Source organism: Numida meleagris, chromosome 5 (genome assembly GCF_002078875.1).
Source record: "Numida meleagris isolate 19003 breed g44 Domestic line chromosome 5, NumMel1.0, whole genome shotgun sequence".
In the NCBI taxonomy this organism is placed as follows: Eukaryota; Metazoa; Chordata; class Aves; order Galliformes; family Numididae; genus Numida; species Numida meleagris.
Genome location: NC_034413.1, coordinates 68,974,941 through 68,996,373, shown reverse-complemented (window position 1 = coordinate 68,996,373; position 21,433 = coordinate 68,974,941). Strand labels below are relative to the sequence as shown.

Sequence of the window (21,433 nt, the reverse complement as noted above, 5' to 3'; positions counted from 1 at the left end):
TTGATTATGTTTCTTAAGTGACAAAGTACAGCAGTAGGACAAATTGGGCTACCAAGGGCTGACTCCTTTAACTACCATCTCCATCATTCTGAAAATAAATCATTGACTCCAACGGTAGAAAAATATATTTCAACATTAATTAAAAATAATGCAAGAACACTTTATTTATTTGCCAAATATGTGTAACCTTCCAGTGTAAGTATAGACTTTCTCCTGTGAGAAGTGATCGGTCCCTCGGGAGATCTTTTCTCCCTATCCCTTGATGATGTCAGTGAGTCCTTGATTAGCTGCTGACATATGAAATTATGGGGGGTCAGCAGGGTTAATGAGAGGCTTCTTTATACAGCCATGCCCATACACTGTCTCTGTCTCTCCTCCTCGGCGTTGGGTTGTATGGTGACCTCGGTGACAAAGTCAAGAGAGAAAATATACACTATGATATCAGTGCAGTCTAATCAGCGGTCCTCTGATAATATCTAATTATTTAATAAAGGGGTGATGAATTATTTGCGGCCCAGAGTTCTGTACGAACTGAGGCTGATCTCTGTGGAAGTGCTGTTCAACTGCCTCCGCCATATTGTCATTGATTAGCTCTGTCATGTTGAATATATTTTTGCAGGTGTGACTTGCATTGGAAATCCTGTTCCACCCCGGGGATGCGGGCAGGCAGAGTTTGTCATTGCCAGCGAGGAAACGTGGCTGTGTGTGAACCACCAGGAGGACAGACGGACACGTGCACGCCAGGTGGGTTTGTGGGGCTGGAAGCCGTCTCTCATTGCCAACCTTCGATAACGGTGCTCTTTAATTGCTCTAACTCCTCTGTGCCCTTCCTAAATACACTGTGAGAAGAAATTACTGATTTTACAGTTCCCTCTGCACCTCTGTGCTGACAGCTTGGTTTTCAAGGAGCAGCCGTTCTGCTGTCCTAGAGAGGATGCTGTTGGGTCAGGGTGTGCTTGGGGAAATCTGCTGCCTTCTCCTTCGGCCTCTGCTTGTACCCATTAATTTAAATCGTCCTCCTTTAAGGACTCAGCTTAGAAAAGATTTTCTGAGTTGGAATGACCTTAACATATGTCATGCTTTCTGCGGAGTGGGTGAAGATTATTTCCATATTAATTACTGTTGCAAAGTTTTTCCTTCCCAGCTACATGCAATTCCCGTCTGCTCCTTCCTCTTTGGGTTTTCCTTCTTATCAGACTCCTTCCTCTTATGCTCCTTCATCTCACTGCAGAAAAGAAAGAATGGTTGAGAAATGGTTTTACTGAAATCATTGTTCTTAATATATATTTATTTTAGAATATTTATGTCTATACAATTAACCTCTCCCACTGCAGTTTGGGATGTAGTGTGGCTGTGTGGGCTTTTGTCCCTTGAATTACCCTTAAAACTGTCCTAATGGTCTCATTCTAACAGGGTCCCTGCAGAAATTTAAGCTTTTGTGTAGCTTCATCCTGGAAATACTGGCTGAAGAAATTATTTTATGGGAAAGATATGATATCATTCACCTGGGCTGAATAAAAGCTCTCTTATGCAAGTGTGAATGTGAAATGTGTGGGTGACAAAGGGTGCTGATGTCAGTGTCACAGTTCTCCACTTTTTAGGGTGTAAGTGATTCAGAGTAAACTATAAATATTTGCTGAGACCAAAGCAGTTACACAAGTGGGAATGCTTCTGCTTAACTTTGCTTTTGATGTTGCCTTTATTTGTTCTAAAAGTGCTGTTTAGCAGCTTCAAAAGCACGTGGCTATACCTGTGTGAGTGACTGAAGAGTGCAGATGCTTGCTCCTGCTACAGACAGTTCCTTTGGCTCAGAGAGAAGATGTGCAGTGTAGCTCTCATTTCTAAATCCATTGCAAAGACACATCTTAGCACGTGTGAGCATCAGTGGTTGGCAGAGTAGGGATCAGTTTAATACATGCTCCAATCAAGGGAAGTAAACCAATAAGGCACGATGCTGTTGCTGTGATGTCCCACTGCTGCCTGCAGTGATGAAGTTTCCCAGGTTGCCTCTGCTGAAGTCCTGGTTGGTTGATGTCCCTTGTGCCTGCCCTGTGGGATGGCCCTTCTTAATGCCGTTGAGTTTCCTCAGAATCCTGAATTAAGCACGGGCAGTGATTCAGGCTCGAGGCTTCTAGGAAAGAGATAATTGTTCCTTTATTATTATAATAGATCAAAATAAAATCAGCTTGCACTTCTGAAATGGAGTGTATTTTTTTTTTAGCTGGAGAAGTGTACAGTAATTCTTTTACAGTGCTATCAAATGGCATAATAAAATAGCAAAAAGCTTCTCATTTTCTAGGCTATTTATTTTACATACTCTCTTTGAGTTGGTGTTTATATTCAAATCTGGGATTCTTTTTGGAGCATCAGCCACCAAAGTGACCCAGCGTGTGTCTCTTGGTCCTAAAGCAGCTACATTTTGTGTGTGCAAGAGTGTACACATTCTTTCATGCCTATATTTACACGGTTAACTTAGATCAGTGGATGTAAAACAAATATTAATGCATGGTAATGGCACTTAAGCATGTGAAGTGCTATTTCAGTATGCAAATACCAGAGAAATAATGTTAAAAGAGTTCCCAGCATTTGTTTAGTACCTGTGGTATCTGGCACACAGCTGAAATAATTGCACATAAGCCTAAGTAGTTCCCTGCACATCTGAATAAAAAATCCTTCTTTGCTTTGCTGTATGCTTCTAAGAAAAACTTAGAAAACTTGGTGTCATCAGAAAGATTCCAGGTTACTCCAAGTTGCCATTCTTTTTTTTTTTTTTTTTTTTTTCCCCATAGAATTTAGCACTCTTTAGCAATGTATGGCACAGGAGGTAAACCCTGGGCAGAGCAGAGCTTGCTGAATTTGCAGAGCAGAGCCCAGAGCACCCCTCCAGCTCTTGCCCCCTCACAGGTGACACTGCTGATGGGCTCTGGAGCCCAACTGTGACAGCACTGCAGAACTTCTTGCCTTCCTGTAGGTGCCTTCTGACACTACTTTTGGAGCTCTGTTCACATGTTTGAAGAGCATATCAACCCCCTCTCTCCTTCCATGCCCTCTTGCTGTTCCCAGAGTGGTGGTTGACAACTGAAAAAAAAATATATATATAGAAATATACGCAGATTTTGTGCCCCAATTAGCAGTGCTAATTGGGGCACACAAGTAAATTGCACTCTCGCCTGTGGAGCTTGTCAGGCAGTCAACCAGAGCACTGAGTCACCAGGAGCATGGCTCCAACCCCGAGTTACTAGTTAATCAGGTGCAAAATCAGAGGGCCTGCAGGAAGGACGTAGCCCAGCCATTGGGTATCACTACAGAAGCTGCTTGGGGCTCTTCTTCCTCTTTTTCTTCCTTTTCTTTCTTTCTTTTTCTTTCTTTTTTTTTTTTTTTCTTTTAAGGCCAAAGTTTAAAATAAACCCTTGCGCAGCTGGGAAGGAGACTGCTGGTAGTTCACATCGTGTGCTGGGGAAGGAGCTGTGTGTTCCAAGAGGGTGACATTGTCCAGCCATGGATACACCAGCTGTCTAGGGGAGGTTTCAGGGGCGACCCAATCTGGCTGTGAATGTCCCTGCTCATTGCAGGGGAGTTGGACTAGATGGCCTTTAAAGGTCTCTTCCAGCTCTGAGGATACTATGATTCTATGATCCTATGCCATGAAGAAGCCAGGAGACTGCTCCTTGATCCCTTGATCCCAAGAAAATAAGAATTTCCTGCAGATACATTTTAGTTGTAGGCTTTTTTGCTGTACAAGGTCAGGACAGCACAGTCATTTTTAAAGGTAGGATATCACTGCTGCACATTATGTTCTCTCTGCACGGCTGGGAATGGGCTGCAGAGGGACAGAATGGGGACGGGCAGGAGCAGCGCTGACCTGGGTGGAGTAAAAGTTGTTCCACAGCTTATGTGGCCAGTAAGATATCCATGGACTTCTGAGAGCTCCATCAGTGCTTCAGAAGAAGAATAACTTACATTTCAGGCTCTTTCATTGGTGAGAATCACTGATTAGGTGCTGTTCGTGGTTTAGGATATGGGATAGTATTCTGACCCCAAAGCTCTTTATGGGTTGTAGAAATATCCATGAGCTCGAGGATGCCCTATGTCATCTCACTTTTTGTTCTTTTTACAAATGTTTAAACTCTGTTTTCTCCAGTTGTTGTGAAGTGGTGGTGTTAACCACTGTCATGGGTAGGTAGCCAATGCTGTATTTCAATAAGGCAGATACATTCCATACATAGGACAAATTAAATACTTTTTTTCCCCCTTAAATATTTTTAAAATGTCACTTGCTGTAAGGAACTCGATCCACTAGATGGTGGTAAAGACCATCGACTCTGCCTTCCGTATACAGAGAAAAACCAGGAAAGTTAAGCCTGCATTACCTCATTAAAACAAACAAACAAACAGCCCAACAACTAAATCTACTGCCTCTCTATTTTATATCTTGAAACTAATAGCAAGCATGAGGAAGCCGTGCTGCTTTGAGGCAGCATTTTTATACTACGAGCAGCTCTGAATTAAATTGTTTTGTCAGGATAAATATTGAGTAAAATGATTATGAATCATTGTGGCAAGTTTTAATACAGATCAGCAACTAAATTAATCCTGTTCTAACTCATGGATCATGGATCTCTTTTTCTTCAGATACAAATGAATAGTAAACAACATTTTGGCAATTTTTAGGTTAATCACGTAGAACTGATTACTCAAGAAGAATGCTATTAACATTTAGTCAATTTATACCCTACTATGTGACAAATGAAAATTAATGTTGCTGTTTTTAAGATATCAAATGGGTCATGATTTTAAGAAAAATGATTACCCCTAAAGATAACTGATAATGATGGCTAAAGGCTAGGAGCACCGAGCAGCTTAGCACCATTCATAATTCCCTAAACAAATACTGAGGGGAAGCAAATAAAGCTGAGTCTGTCTGGTAGGGGAAGAGGCAGCACTTTAGCTGTCATTTGTTGCATCTTTTTGTTGTTTTAGGCGTAGCATTCCACGTTCATTATTTGTTAGCCATTTCTGATGGAAAAAGAGCGTGATTAATGACATCCAAACCTTCAGTACCAAGGAGCAGGCTTTTGCTGCTGTGTGCTCTTGGTGAAGTTGTAGTATTGTATGTTGGTGGATCAGTTATTCCTGTTGGTAATGAGTTAATGGGGATGCCCCTCTAGTGCTCAGATGCTCTGGATTGAGAAGGAAATGCTTTGCTATGACCAGCAGAAGTGATGCAGGGAAATTTCCACCGGCATTTGCAACAAGTTGGAGTGAGAAGTGCATGCAAAACAAGTAAGGAACAATGATCTTTAGGAAAAAAGTGCTCTTTGTTCTAGAAATATGTATTTTGTATTGTGGCACTATCTCCATATTAGACTGTACAAAAGAATTCCGAACAGGTGTTGAACAGGTATGTGTTTCTCCTATCCTATCCTTTTACCCTATGGGAGAACTGTTAGTGCAGCACTGCACGCATCTCTGTGCCTATGTGCCATGTTGCTGTACTCCTCCATTAAATAACTGCCAAAGGTCTTGGCCTTTTGCAGAACCAGCAAAGCCCTGCCAGCCCAGCGCTTCCTCCGTTGCTCGGCCAGGGAGGTGATGGATGGGGCTTTTGGATCCGCGTGCAGGAGCTTTCTAATGGAGGTGGTGCATTAAGGGGAAGGTTTCCACGTTTGTTTTAAATCACTTCTCACATTTTTAAGAATTACATTGCGTATCATAGATTTATCGTATTTTCTATACCTATGGTCGGAACAGAACTTTTCAGTTTTATTGAGTTTAGCAACTTTTTAAACTGCAACAGTATAAGGGATTTTTTCTTTTGGGGTGGGGGGAGGAATTTATGGAATTTATTGCTCTTTTAGGGTGGAAGACAAACACCCACCTCATGAGTTTCCTGTGAAACGAGATGCTCAGTATTTGTGCATCTGTAGAGTGATGGCTGCTCCATCCTCAGCAGTCTAAACCCAATCTGTGTGACATATGGGGCCCATTTCAGCCTTACAAGAGAGCAGACATCACAAAGTGGGATATATCAGTAACCGTGCCAGGACTGACCTTTGCAACCTAAGAAGTCGGTGATATGTGGAGACTTGTTACATTTAGAAATCTACATTTCTCATTGCTTACAGCAGCATTTTCGCTCTCATTTTTTTCCTGGGGACGCTGCATGCTGACCAGATCCAGAATCCAAGTTACACGGTTAGGAAGATAAACATTTCTAAAAGGTTGTAAAGGAGCAATTTTGTTTGAAAGCAGCAATGACATCCCAGTTTCTTTGGAGGATTGCTCCTTGTGGAGCAGCTGAGGGATGGAGTAGATGTGGCTGCATCTCAGCATCCCTCCTTGCAGTGGGGCCTGACATTACTTTGAGCACCCCTCATTCTTCATCTGAAATTGTGTTGCCAACTGAAACAAAAGGAACAGAGAAGGCTGCAAATGGGCCATTGCTACAGAATCAGCAAAAAGTTCTGTTCCTCACTATTTGGGCTTCAAGGGAAGCATGAGTAGTTACAGCTGAGATTTGCAGAGTTTTGGAGTTGGGATAGAGATGTGTCTCCAGCAGGTGATTTCCGTAGACCTGATGTGGCCAGTGTGCACACAAGTGCAGCTTTTCATTCTCCTTCCTTCTGGCTACACGTTAACATTTGCCTTGCTTTAGGTTGTTGCCAAAAGCAACCGAAAGGGTCCTGATGTGGGGAGATGATGCTGCCAGTCCTGGGGACGGTTCGCCTGCAGTGTAGCCTGGAGATAAAATCTGAGCTATGGGGCTTGATGTCTTACTTCTTTGTTGATTTGAAGTTTGCTTTCTTTAGAAATTCTGCTCCTGCACCAGGCTGCTTGAGCTGCTGTCAGCAGCCGTGGGAGCTGGGGCCGCCTTGGAAGGAACAGGAAGGTCCTCAAACTGTCCCATGTTGGGTCCCTGCTGCAGGCACCTAAATTCTGACTGCACTGCTCTTAGAAGTATCTGAAAATCAGCTCCTTGAAGGTGCATTGGGCTGATTCTCCATGAAAGCAGTGTACTTTTGGAAAGTTTAGACGTATCTATTGTTTCTATGTCATTTACTGAAGTTGTGTTAATGGCCGTGGAAAAAACAAACAAACAAAAAAAAACCTTGGTAAATGAGGGAATGGTTGGCCATAATGGTTGTCAGGAAAATTCCGATATTGTTCTTTTTGCTGCTAAATGGCCACAGGGAGAAGCCATAACAGTAAAGGGATTTCAGAACAAAAGTAACGTCAAGTTTCATTGTCTGTTCTTGCTGCGGAGAATTCCAGTGCTTTGTGCTGCAGAGACATGGATTCCCCACCAAGGCCAGGGAGGAATGTTGTAAAATGTTTTAATAGCTTGAAAGAAAAGTGAGACTCATCTGCACTGAAGTAGCACAAAAGTCCAGCGAGAGCTCCAGTTCAGGTATGGTAGCCACACTCTGAAAGATGTTTTCTGCAGCCTAGCACTGGGCTTTGGGCTGCAATATTGTTCAGAAAGGAAAGTTACTTCCCAGAATCTGAAGCTGTCAGAGAGATGGGAAAACAGGTAGATGAAAGACGGGAGAGCAAGTGTCTGAGTTTGCTATTTACAAACAAGAGAGGGATAAGGCACAAGGGTCGCAATTTAAGAATTCTCAGAGGCAAAATAAGCCCTGAGGGCTGGGGATGGGAGCTTTCATCACAAGCCAGTCCCAGCGCACAGCCAGCATGAGGAGCAGTGGGTGAGGGCAGAGCTGGGTGGCAGCGAGACAGCAGGGTGCTTCTACAGCCAGCAAAGCATGTTTTTTTTAGCAGTGTGGTTTTGGTAGTGTTGCAATACCAAAATTTTCTAGCCGTGATCAAGAAACGGTTTCTTGAAGCATTTCTGCCTGTGCAAGAAATTTTTATCTTCTTATATTGCATACACGTTTCAGAAGCAGAGTACCTTCTGGAAAGCAGTGTCTGGTCTTCTGATCCCTAAGGTGCCATGAGAAATGAATGACATTTTCCTTTTCTCCATGAGATTTTTCCAAGCTCCAGTTGCTCTCCCAAACTCAAGGTGATGACCTTTTTTTCTTTAATTTCCCCAAAATTTCTTCCTTCTGAGTCATTACCAAAAGTGGAACGGGGGCTCCTGTGCGCACAGACTGAGAAAAGGAGTTTCTGACAGCATACCCATAGATGACTGTACTAAGCCAGCCTGTCTTTACAGATTCATTCCACTCATAAATACGGCGATAGGAACATATAACTTAACTAGGAAGCCCAGATTTTAGTTATCAGTGAACCGGTTAAAAGAAAAACAAAGTATTTTTTTAACCAATTCTAGCTCCACTCAGGCCTAAATTATTATTTTTTTCTTCAGAAACGGGTATTTTAATATGTCACTTTTCAGTTCCAGCTCAATAAACAACCATTTATTTACAATTTTAAAGCAATCTTCAGCCTAGTCAGGTAAGAATTATTTCAAAAGAATAAAAACATTTTCATTTCCCATCACTGACAAAAATGAAAAGAACATGAGTTATGAGTCTTGCTATGTTGTCTTAAGTTGATTACTATGGAATGATTAAAAAACTAGCTGTGCTGTCATAGCAGAAGAGTACATTATAAGTGTAATAACAGCTTAGGGATACAATCCATCAATGCCGTACTTGGAGGAAGAAAAAAAGTTGATCTATTTCTTTGGTCATCATTTTCAGCATATTAGATGACAAATAATTGTACATTCATCAATAACAATAGATTAAAGTTGAAATGATTTATTGCTATTACACTGTTGGTATGATGGAGCACTAGGTCACTCAAGCATTGATAGGGTCTGTATTTAATTTTCACGGGTCTCTTAGCAGAAATAATAGACAGAGAGGAAACCACCTGAAACAAGGTAGATCAAAGTTGGTGACAAATGATTTGTAAGTTTGTTCTGGAGGTGATGGCCCTCGTCCTTGGCGCTCAGAACCACTGAATTGGGCAGCCCTGCACATTCCTGTTCGGTCAAGCAGCCATGGAGGAAACCTGGAATGCCATTACTGAGGGCCAGGCCAGTCAATAAGGAGAAACAGGAGCTCAGTGTTTTGTCAGGCTCCGTGTAGGATGGGTTTAGTTTTGATGGCAGTGCCTGCCATGCCAGCCTGCTGTTCTGCTTGGAATAAATACGTGGAGGTGCTGGCTCCAGCAGGGCAAGCATCATTTCTGTTCTTACACTGATTTTAGGGGGAGGCACCGTTGTTAAGGTTGATGATAGTGTTTAAGAACTTTCTCCATGTATGTGGTATGGAAGCCACCATCAGCTGTAATGGTGAGAGAAGGGACCGCTAAAAGTTAGGATTTCCCTTTCTCATTAGTCGATAATGAGCAACAACAACTATTTTGATAATATTTATAACGATGGAATTCCGCAGTAATCATTAATGTGTCATTGTAACATCTCAGTGAAATGAGAGAGAAGACAGAGAGAAGTTCTCCCAATCCAATTCTGAAATGATATCACTGCTGGGAGGAACTCAAGTCCTCTGTGTGTACATGCTGTGCTTCCTAAGGCTTTAGGGTAGCCATTAAAAATGCTGACCAAATTAAAGAGCATTATAATTTCCTCTCAAAAAGGTGGTAGAGTTTGGTTGTTTTTTTTTTTTGGTAACATTTATAAGTTTATCTTAGTACCATCAGTACTGCTATAAGTAGAGCTGAATTCAGCAATAGATGGCTCCGAAATAATTCCATAAAACTACAACTACTAGTAAGCTGATGTGCTAAGTTAGTTTCTCTAACTTCAGAAAATTAATGGACTCTGTAAATATTCTGTTTTGTGGTGTTTGTAATTTGTAAAGTAGCATCAATACCTGCCAACGTACTAGTGATGCGGGATAATAGGAATAACTGCTTTATTTTAAAGTAGCGATTGTAGCCACATGATTTTCCCAGCTGAAATTCTGTGGGGATGAACGTCCATTCTGCCCCGCTGGGATGTGCTAGTAGAAGTTTGAATAAGACCTAGGAGATATTTGAACTACAGAAATACTTGGATTCATACTCCTTCAGACATTCATACCTGCCAATAAATCGCCAAAAGTAAGTGACATGAATAGTGAAAGAGTTTTAATTTTCTGTCTAGTCAAATCTTAGTATATCACACTCAATTTTCCTTCCTCAGTAATCTAAATAATTTCCCACCTTGCTCATGATGAATGTCTTGCCAGTTCCTGCTCAGTCCTTCCACTTTACACAACCTAATTAAAGAAAACATTCCATGATTGCCTATTTTTCCTCATGCATGACAACCTATTATTTTTTCTACCACCTGATTAGGGCTTTATTATCCTTGGATTTAGATTGATTTGCTGGGCACTTTAATAAAACACTACTTGGTTTGATTTAAAGGGCTACAGGTTTCAGTCATTCATAGAATTACTCTTATAAGTAACTCGTACTCTCAGTGCTGGGTAGTCTCCCTGGAAAGGAATTGGAGGGTACTGTGTTGTAAGGTAAAGAAATGAGAATCAGGGGTGGTGTTCCTGTTGTGTGTGTTGTTAATATTTCTATTGGAAGCAGTCAGGAGAGGACGTTTTGCAATATAATTTGTCAAGAGTGATAAATCTGTTTCATCATTTCTGTCAAGAATGAATCCCGTGTATTAAAACTACTATAAATATTTTCTGAAGATAAACCAAAACTTTCATATGATTAAATAATAATACATTTATGATGACAAATTACATTTACCATGTGTTATCTGAAACGCGAGACAAAATTAGGTAGTTAAAGTTCAAATGGATGGAGATCAGTTTTGATTTAAAATCAAAGGAATTTTATTAAGTAAATGAGATTTTCATCATTATTCTGTTAGATATAACATTCTCTTCTTTCAGAAATATTACTTATGAGCTCGGATGATTTAAAATAAGAAGTGAGCTTATATTATAGTTCAGTGAAAAAGTTCAGGAGCAGTTAAATGTCATGGCTGCGCCTGTCACCTTGCTGATGACTTCTGGTGCTAGCACGAAGCCTGCAGTCTGCTGTATCCATCCTGGCAAAGCAGTGCTTTGGGATCCCTGTTAGCACAAAGCCTTACTCTTCAATTTTGTGCTGCTCATTGCTTCAGCTCGTAGGAAATAAGCAGTATATGACACTCTGTGAGCAAGATCCACCTGCCAAAGTATTTAAACTTATGGCTGGTTTTTGTCTTCTAGTATTGCAACTTTAACACTGGACACATAAGGTTTATTTATTATGAAGGTAACCTTTTGCTGGAGATTTGGGGGCACTACAGATATATCTGCATATCTGAAACCCATTCATAGCCACATGGTCTGAAATGACTTCATCCTCCTGGTCTGGCATTGCTTTGGTATCCATTTCTTACTGGAAAATGGGACAAAGTAAACTGGCATTTTTATTCTCCATGGTATGGAAAGTATGTTTTCTGCTGTTCCTCATGATTTCTTCCTGGAGGAGCTCATGGGTGTGGACGCACCTTACAGTCCTGATCATCTCAGTAAATATTAATTTACCTGCGTGCTTACATTTAATCACTTTTGCAGCTGGAGAATAGAAGGAGCTTCCTTGGAGTGAAAACACATCTATTTTGTGGTTGGTTTACTTATTTCCCTGTATTTTGGGTGCTTTGAGAAGTGAAAAAGAAGGGGTGCATGTTTGCAGAAACACAGGCTGCAGAGACAATTATGGTCAAAGTAAACAAAAGGATCATATAAAAGCCAAGTTGTAGTGCTGAAGAGACTTAATAGCTATAAACTGGTAGCTATTAAGTTCTAATTACCATCAAATAATTACTGAATAGAATAGTAAATGTTATTAGCTTACTTTAATATTCAACATAAAACATTGCTTCCAATGATAATTTACTGTTTGTTCAGCTTTAATATATACACATGTAAAACTGAGCTACTTCATAAACATCCTTAATAAATCCAATTATTGTCAGAATTGAGTGGAGGACACCTATATGCTGTGTGCCTATACTGTGCTTGCATTTCATTTAAACCGCTGTTCCATTTTGTCTAGAAACAAATTAAATACAGGAAAAGGAAAAAACAACAGCAACCATGAAACAAGCAAAGAAGACGAGAATAGAAGTTAGATGTGTAAGTTTGGTTCAGGTTTCCAGAACTTGAAAGCATCACTCGTGCTCATGTGCTATACCTGTTCTCTGCGGTCCGTTGGTGATTGTGACTTGGTGACAGGCACGTGTATACATCATCAGAAGTAACAGATCAGTTTGTCTTGGCTGAGTTGCCTGATTTTATATTGCATCATTTTCTTTGGAGAGTTTATGTAAATATCCGCTCCCTAGAACTAACTGGAGACCATTTTTTTTTCTCGAAGGAAAGGGAATTGGGTTTGGATATATCAAGAATAAAAGCCTTGTATAACTAGGGCATTAGGGGATGGAAGCGCTCAAGGCCAGGCTGGATGGAGCCCTGGGCAGCGTGGTTGGTGCCTGACTTAGTGGTCAGCAGCCAGCCCACAACAGGGGGGTAGGAACTGGATGATCCTTGAGGTCCCTTCAAACCCAACCATTCTACGATGTGATTCTGTGATTCAGAGTCCCCAGACTGAGTGAAGAACTCTATTTATGACATATATTCTCCATCAAAAGCCAATTTGCAATATTCTTTTTCTTCATTTTTGCTTCAGAACCAAAGAATAGTTTGCTAACCATAAAATAAAGGAGCATCAAGTAATGGTAATTTTTTTCCTAGGCTTCCTCTCTTTCTATGGTACTCACCTTTGTGAAACATTGTAATTATCTCTGCGTTGCAGATTAAATTCTTCAATTTCTACTTCTGCACATTACATTCAGCTCTTTTCTGGGTTTCTTTGAATTTCTCCTTAAATGACTGACATTTCCATGAAACAACATTTCCAAACCTAGTGCAGGTCTCAGACTACCCTGAGTTCCAGTGTATTTCTAATGTACTACTGAAATCTGTGTATAGCTCCATTACGTTCCTCAGTCTTTACTGTAACTGCCTTTTTTCTCTGTATTTTCTGTTTTCTCTTTGAACTAAAAGCATTGAGTCTGTGTTGATGTATCTGTTGTGCCAGTGTGGCATGGAAGGGATGGAGGAGGATGGAGTGCTGTAGCTGTATTGAATTAGCACTATAGGCAGGGGTGATTCAGAAGTGATTTCTTTCCCCTCCTCAGCTGCCACCCAAGCCCCGGTCCTTCAGCTCATGTAGTGGAAGGATGTGCTATAGCTTATGGCCTTCCTGTTAGCACTGAAGTGACATTTTATTCCTCTGCCTCGGATATCTTGCTGCAGATTAGAAGATGCTTTTATAAATCCTCATTGGCCTTAGCAAACTTTGAGAGGGAGAAGGGACCCAGCAGGTGCTGGTCAGGCAAACAGAGGTGCATATAGATGCTGCATGCTGTTACAACCTCCAGTCCACGAATTCTGCTTTGTATTCACATAGGAGGATGCCCACGCCAGGGCTGAGGAGGACAGAACAGGGAAGAGAGAAAAAGGGGTACTGAAGCCTACTGCCAGCTCTTCTAAATGTAGCCCTGCATGCGTTTAGCATGCATTAATCTCGTTTTCTTTGATTTTGCCTGCGACTGAGAATGGATAACTTTTTGCTTTTCTATTTGTGATAATGAAGTGTTCCTGACGTGGACAATTAGCGACTTTTTGTTCTTGGGAAATTATCTAGGTGTGTCACTCAGCAGCCCGCGCAGCTGCGGCGCCGGCCAGCTCCGTGCCAAAGGCGCGCCGGCGAATTCGTGAAAAGAATCAGCCAGGCCTGTACTTAGCGCGGCTTTATTCCATTCCATTTCACATTTCTTTCTTTTTTTTTTCTTCCTCCCCCCCCTCCCCCGTAATTTCAACTTGCTCACTAAAGTGTGCGCCAAGCAAGAGACAGATAGGCAGAGTGAGAGGGTAATCATGGCTCGAGACGGTGAGTTGGGGTCTGCCGCGCTGCAGGAGCCCGGGCTGCTCTTCTTCCTTTTAACATCCTGGCATTTATCGTGGGGTTCAGATCTTTACGACTATCGTTTGTCACTGAAAGAACTCCAGAGAACCCTTTTTTGAAGGGTTCTTGTAGCAGACAGCTTTTCGGCCTCGAGCAGTTTGAAAGGTGGGCAGAGAGAGAGACCAAAATCTACATTTAAACTTCATACGGCACTGTATATTCATAACCCAATTCCTCCTTCCTTCTGCACCGGATAAATACACTGTCTCGCTGCTCTACCATTTTTAAACTTCATCGTTGGAGATAATCACCCAAGTACATAACGACAACATCATACAAGCACAAGAAAATATGTCTGAAATTTCCTTTTTATTGTACCATAAGATAGCACTTCCAAAATCCCAAACTCAATTGCTTTTCAGTAGATAAGCATCAAAAAATACATTTCCTGCTTTCGGTGAAGGTGCAATAAGGTGCTCTATCAGTGTAATAGTTCAGAATGATATGCTCTACTAGTATTTTGATGAATTACATGATTATAGCTAAAATGAACACTTTCATCATGCCTGAATTAATAATGGTGGCATGATTTGGCAAGTACTCCTGCAGTGTTCTTTACCTCATCACTTCAGAAGACAGAGTTTTAGAGCCCATCCTTTGTCTCGACAGAACGCAGGAATCCTTTACAGTTTAAAAACACAAGAGGCAAGAGAAATGTGACAGCTTTAAAAGGGAAAAAGAAACTAATGCATGCATACCTTCTCAAGCTCATCGTGGCTTAATTGGTTTATTTTTCACTGCCTTATTCCAGTGTCTAAGGCACCTAACACTGTGTCAAAAAGAAAAAGATCAGTATTTTTTTTTTTGAGTGCGAGAACAGATTTACTGTGTTTTGTTTCAAATAACGCGTTTCCAAATGATTCTAACGTCCTTATGAGGACATCATTTTCTGTTAGGCCATCAGTTTTGCTTCAGAACTTGAGTAATCAGTTTGTTCACCTCTGTGTCTCCCACGTTAGCTGGCTTATAAATGGACCCAGAGCACGATTTTAGTTATTTTGAGTGAAGCCATGTGCTGATGAGCTGATCTGGGGGCTCCACTGGTTGGCCCAATGCTGTGCATTAAAATCCCACCTGGGGGGCTTCTCTAATATTGCAGGTCTGTGTATCGGTGCAGCACAGAGACAAACCTGCACAGCTGATGCCATTATAGTATTATTTAGTCGATAATAAATGAAGGCTCTGAGTCTTTGCAGCTGTCATCTAGTACCTTTAATGGGAATTAATTTTAATTGAAATAATAATAATAATCAATCTGCTGTAGATCGGAAATGTAAACTTTTGCAGGCTATTGTGAAAAATGGTGATGTTCCATGTATCAGAAACATCTGGAGCAGATGTTTCTGTAATTATGACACACTTGATGATTATGCTGTGTTCAATGGCCTTTGCTGGTACCCCTTGAAGCTGGTAATATTACAAGCTTGTGCCGGTGCACTGAACTGGAAGAGAGGAGATTCTTTCTAGGGCAAGACCTGTCCTCTCTGTTTTCCCAAGTGCTTTCTGTCAATTGAATTTTTTCTTTTGGTTAATCATTATCTTCTGAGTTTGTGTCAAATCGTAGTGCTATGCCATGAAATATCTCAAGTCTGCTGATGCAGAAAGTCGAGCAAACATTAGTACACTATTTTCTGAATCCATATTGTAGGAGAAGTAACATTTGATGCAAATGAGATCATAAGGAACGTCGTGCAGAGTTTAGTGTAGATGTTCTCTGAAGGAGTGCATGACTTTGTATCTTTCTATTTAAAGAGTCTTATCATTGAAGGCAAAAATGTATGGAAGAGTTTAGAGATCTGAGTCGATCACTTCAAATGAGAGCAAAGGAAATTTAGCTCGAGAGGGCTTTACGTATCTTTCATCTTGTGCTGTTGGAAATCTCAGCATAATCCCTCTGTTGGGCCAACAGTTGCAAATGACAAGAGGCAGGTTGCTAGTTACTGCTCAAGATTAGCCCAAATGGAAAGCAGAAACTTGGCAGAAGAAAGTTAAGCCATTTGAAATGTAGGACCTCCCTCTCAATTCAGATTGACCAAAAAAGTCCTATTCTGAAACATTATATGGGTGGATAAAGAGGTTTGTACCTCTTTCCCCCATTTCAGTATGATGCATTCAGCAGCCTCTTCTATATGTTGGTGAGAGCAAAGTCAAGCCAGATACCTTGCTCCCTACAGTAACCCTCCTTTTGAAGCATGTGCTTGTCAGAATCTTGACTTTTGCCCCTTATCCTATGGTGGGTAGAGAAGCACCATGCAAACTGCAGATGCTGTGTGCTCCAAGGTGCAAGGTGCTCCCAGGGACCTCAGATATGACAGAGAGCAAGAAGGCAGCTGGGGGCATTTGAGAGTTGCCTGCTCTCTTTCTCCATTTCAGTAGTATCTCCAGCAGGTTCCTCCTCCATGTGGCTTCCACCTGCCAGCAGCTGTATGAGGCACTGCTCCCCTCTGTTGGCCTTTGGGTTTGTGTTTGTGGTGCTATGTGAATTAATTTATTATTATGATTGTTAAGTTTTGGTGCAGGATATACTAATTTGTGGCATTCCAATAGTGTAAAATCTGTTAACAACTTGCACATAGAGGCGCAGATCCAGTTTAGCCTCTGTTATAATGAAACAAATTGTAATTCTGAATTGATTTCTCCTATGGAAATACCAGCAATATCAATTACAATGTCACTAGAATAAAAGAGGAGAAAAAGGCCTTTTTATAAGCCTCAAGATGATCATTTATAAATAAACTAAAACAAAGAAGCCTTAACAAAAGATCCCTATGGAATCTGACATTAATAGCCTTTGCTTTTAATCTGATGCAAATAAATCTTGCAGCTACATATCCACAACAGAAACAACAGAGAGCAGACCATGCTGGAGTAGGTACGAGGGAGCTGGAGAGAAACATGGCCCTTCTTTAATTAAAAATATATGGTGACTTTCTGGTATTCCAAAATCAACAAGTCATTCCTGCCAACTTGCTGCCAATCACCTCATTCCCAAGAAGGGATTTTGATTGGACTCTGCCTGAAAGTGTTGCAGTGTTGCTCGAGTTTCCGAATCCAAATGGTCATTGGGGTTTTCAGTGTTGATTCTGAGAGCTGGTCATCAGATACTAGTGCTGCAATTTCATGTGAAGCTCAGATCCCTTGGGAACTGTAGTGGGTTAGAAGGAAATCTGAGGGTACAATATGAACTGGTTTTATGATGTTATGAATTTTTAAGATGCGTATTGAATGGAAGCAAGGATACTGTCAAAAATTTTTCTCTCCAGAGAGTGTTGTTCCTTCTCAAAACAGAGGGAGACCTCATGGCTTAGTTTAATAAATATTTATATATATATTGAAATTTGAACATGTTTGGCAAACTGTGATCAAGCAGATAAATGCATGTATCTGATTTAGTCCCCTGAAAGTGACTAAGGAGTCATGCCATTGGACAAAGCTATAAATCAGACTTTCCTACCATGAACTTCAGAAGCAGCTGAAGAGAGACATTGAAGGTAGAATTTGTCCTGTTCCTTGCTTGTCAGAAAGGCAATTTCACGTGCTGTAGTGCTGTGTATATTTTTTCTCCATTCAGAATGCTATTTTTTTCTGATTGCCCAGGATCAGGCAAATGGTTTATATTGCATGTGGTGAACATAAATTGAAAAATATCATTGAAAAACCTGATAAAAAACCTTCCTCTCGGGTGATTTCTGCATTGTAAGTGGTATGAACATCTATGGAGAGTGTACAGATCTGCAGTGCTGGACACAGTGCTGCTTGGTTTAGAAGATCATTAGCAGGGAGATATGCCAAGGCTTCTTTATAGTTTTAATAACAGTAACAGAAAAGTGGCATAGCCTCAAGTCTGTTCCTACAACAGAGCAAACCGAGGAACCCACAAAGTCAGCAGCTTGGTTGCCTTGTGCTTTCCAGAATGTGAAAACATCTGACCAACATGGCACTAACTGAAGCTGAAGTGCAAAAATGAGAATGTCACCCTTTTGTGGAGTGCAGCCCCGCCAGGAGCGAGCATTCCCCCTTTGTGTTGCACATTGTAATTGCCCATCTGATGGCGAGCTAAGAGATTAACATCACCGTTCTTAAGCCATAGACTACGTATGCCGGAGCACTGCGTGTTGTGTCAAGCCACTTAGGCATGAACCATCAGTGTGTATTTTTAAGTCACACGGATGCAGATCATCCTGAATATTTCTGTGGACAAACTGCTAAACGCTACCTTGTTCAAAATCTGTTGGACATTGCCTGTGTGCTGCATCCAGTGGTGATTTTTTTTTTAATAGAAAAAGAGATACGAGCGATAATATGAAGGCCTGCTTAAAATGGTGTATAAAACAACCAAGTACAGTAAATTAAACATGATACTCATTACGTAAATACAATTATATTTATCAGCCTTTTATAACCGCACAAAGCATTTACCAGTAAGAGTTATTTTGGAGTAGATAATTCCCAATTAACTTTTACTACTTTATTTTTGCTAATTTAGTTAGATTTAATTTTTCAAATAAAAAAAAAAAAACCTGTATCAAATGACATCTCTAACTATTACACTGGAGATGAGATATAATTAAAATGTTATGTATATAGAATTGCAGCTGATGGGAACCTCAGCTTAAACTCTTATTTTTGTCTTTATTTGATTGTTGCCTGCGTTGCACAGATAACAGGATTGCATTGCTAGACAGCTGCATGCCCACAATGCCGGCACCCTGAGCTCAGAGATGAGAGGAAAGAAAGAGCTTGAAAAAAAAAATTACTTGGAAAATCAAACAGGTCAAGGCCTGGCCTTATATGTGCTGAGGAGCCCTATAAGTAATGCTTCTCTGACTGTATACAGTTCTGTAGAGCTGGAGGTGTCTGTGGGCTTGGGCTTGCCAGCTCGCTTGGGCAAGGCGTCCCTCCCAGTGATCTGAGTTCTTCAGGCTCTTACCAGCTCCTTGTTTTCTCAAGGATGCTCTTGGGATGAAGGACTCTTGGGTGGGTCTCCTCCTAATTTTGCTGTATTTTTTAACAGAAATCCTTCAAAATAAAATGAAGGGCAATCTGAAAAGGCTTCCGATCTAGTTCTCACTTTCATGGTTTTTACTTTGTCCTGACAGTTACGGCTCAGAATCTATAGCAGTATTCAGCGTAGCCATCAACATCCTACTACAGACATTCCCATGTATCAAATTTTCCATCTGTAAAACCAGAATGATCTGTGCAGTCTCCCAGAGAAGGGCTGCCATGTGTGGGAAGTGCCCTGAAGCTGATCCTGCAGGGTGCGTTGTGAGATGGCACCAATGCTAACGTGTCCTTTAACTTGGCAGGGTTAAATGTGCTGATGGCTGTTTGCCACTGATGTGGCCGTATAGCCTTCACATCAGGACAAGGCTTGGGGGCTGGTGGGGGTCTACCCACGGCATCGGGTAGACGTGCTCGGTGGTTTTTCACAGGGGGAGGTGCACTGGAATTGCAGAATATGATTAAACGAAACCTCTCTTAATTTCATCTGTCGGTAATAATTAAAATGTAAGTGCAGTGTTGCTGACTGTGTTTCAAACAATATAATTTTAAAATAAAATAAATGCAAGCTCCAAGTGTTCAACACAGCTCTAAGACAAGAATTAATGTGTTTCACCAGGGAAGGGGGACTTACGCTGATGGTAAGGATCGGCGCTATCTTTCTAAAGGCAAGAGCAGTCACAGACCCACTGTTCATTACTTTGGATGTGTCACATTTGCTAGTATGACAAGATGTATTATGGACGAGGAATTTTACAGATGGAGAGAAACATCCATGTAAGTTGTTTATTTGATTTTTTCAATATTTTTTTCCTTTCTGTACTACCCTGGCCAACCTTGGGATAATGGAATTATTTTATGCCTACTGCACTATCATCAGGCTTTGGATGGCTGCACAAAGGCCACTGGCAACAGAATAAGATGGCTGTAAAAAAATGCAAAAAATTGGGATAGGAAAAAAAAAAGGAAGGTACAACCAATAACTTGCCCTTAAATTTAAAAGGAACTAAATGAGGAACTTCTGGACAATTTATCTTGCTGTTTACAGATAACAAGTCACTTTGTTTTTATGTGCTCAGTCTAGTATTCCATAATTTATTTGAAAGAAGATGAGAAATAATGTAGATAAATGATGAAGTGTCAGGGTCTGACGCTCTTAAATGAAGCTATTATGGTCAAAGAGAAAACGTAAAACCTGCGGCTCATTATGAGAGCGTTCTACTTGTCAGTTAAGTGAAAAGGCCTGGAATGATTTCCAGTTTATTTGTCATTGCAGTTATTAAAGCTGTCTTTTTGGTGCCATGAAAATGAATTGAAGACTTTATTCGAAGTAAATTTGTACTAAAGCTTTCAGATGTATCTTATGTGAGTTCAGTGAGGCAAGAAAACAGCTTAAAAGCTGAAATATTACAAGAAGGCAACTACTGAAGTCCTGAAACACATAAGAATATAAAGTCTGAGGAAGTTACACAAATAAATGAAGTATTTCATCTCTTGGGAAATAAAGCTTAGTTTTACTATATTGTACACTTAGACAAAGAAATCAGCCCTTGTTAGTGGCAGCAAAATATTGTCTTTCATGGAAATGTGCCTGGTGCTCACTTTTATATCAAGCTATTAATTCTGGGACAACTTATCAGGGAAGTGGGGCTTCTCTGCTCCAATTTGCACTGAGCATCTTTAGAAATGCCATCTCGGAGCCAAAGAGTAGATGTTGTATCAATGGCAAGATTAGTCTTCTTAAGGTCATCATGACTAATGTGGTTCAACAGCAGGAGAAAAAGGCGTGCGGGAGCTACAGGGTTGGTGTGACCAACCCATTAGGGTTCGTTTCCCTGTCTGAATGACTGGACTCCAAAACATGACATCTGACTACAGGGGATGGGAGACATTACTGACGTTTTTGTCCCTCTGGAATTAGTCTTAACATGCTTCGTGAGCCTTCTGCAGCTCGGAGGTTAGAGTCAAATTTTAATTTCCCGCAGACTGAAATCAAGTTAGCCCTACTACTGAGGTGGTGGTTGACACTCACTTTATTGCAGTCCCTTCCTAAGATTGTTTCTACTGAACTGTAAATCTTGAATTTATATAGAAACGATTGATAGGTTTATTTTATTCTGCTTTGTCGATTGCTCTGGATTTCTTTTCCAGTAGTCATGTTCTCCACAACTGCTTCATACTTGCCAAGACGAATTAGTGCACTTAAACTAGGTCCGAACTGTCCAAAAGGAAATTAAGAGTCCTTTCTATTATAAATGGAAAGCTGTAGGAGCACTAAACTGAATGCTTAACTCCAAGCTCCAGCAGTCTTACAGCAGTATAGTTGACACTTTATTGCAGATATTACAAATGTTATGACATGTCTTCAGGGTCAAGTTAAAAACAAAAAGGGTTCCACATTCTCATCAGAAGTAATCTGTCAGTTTTGTCATCAGATATTATAGCAGCCCTCAGTAGCAGTGTCACAGTC

General features: G+C 40.8%; 1 long non-coding RNA gene across 2 annotated transcripts in view; it reads left to right on the top strand.

Annotated features, from left to right (window-relative positions):
* Nucleotides 1–21,433, top strand: part of LOC110400467 — a 485,666-nt gene that overhangs the window by 252,289 nt on the left and 211,944 nt on the right. For both annotated transcript variants that reach the window (XR_002439868.1, XR_002439867.1), the window contains exon 5: nucleotides 620–744. This is a non-coding gene — a long non-coding RNA (uncharacterized LOC110400467). The remainder of the gene's footprint in view (nucleotides 1–619; nucleotides 745–21,433) is intronic.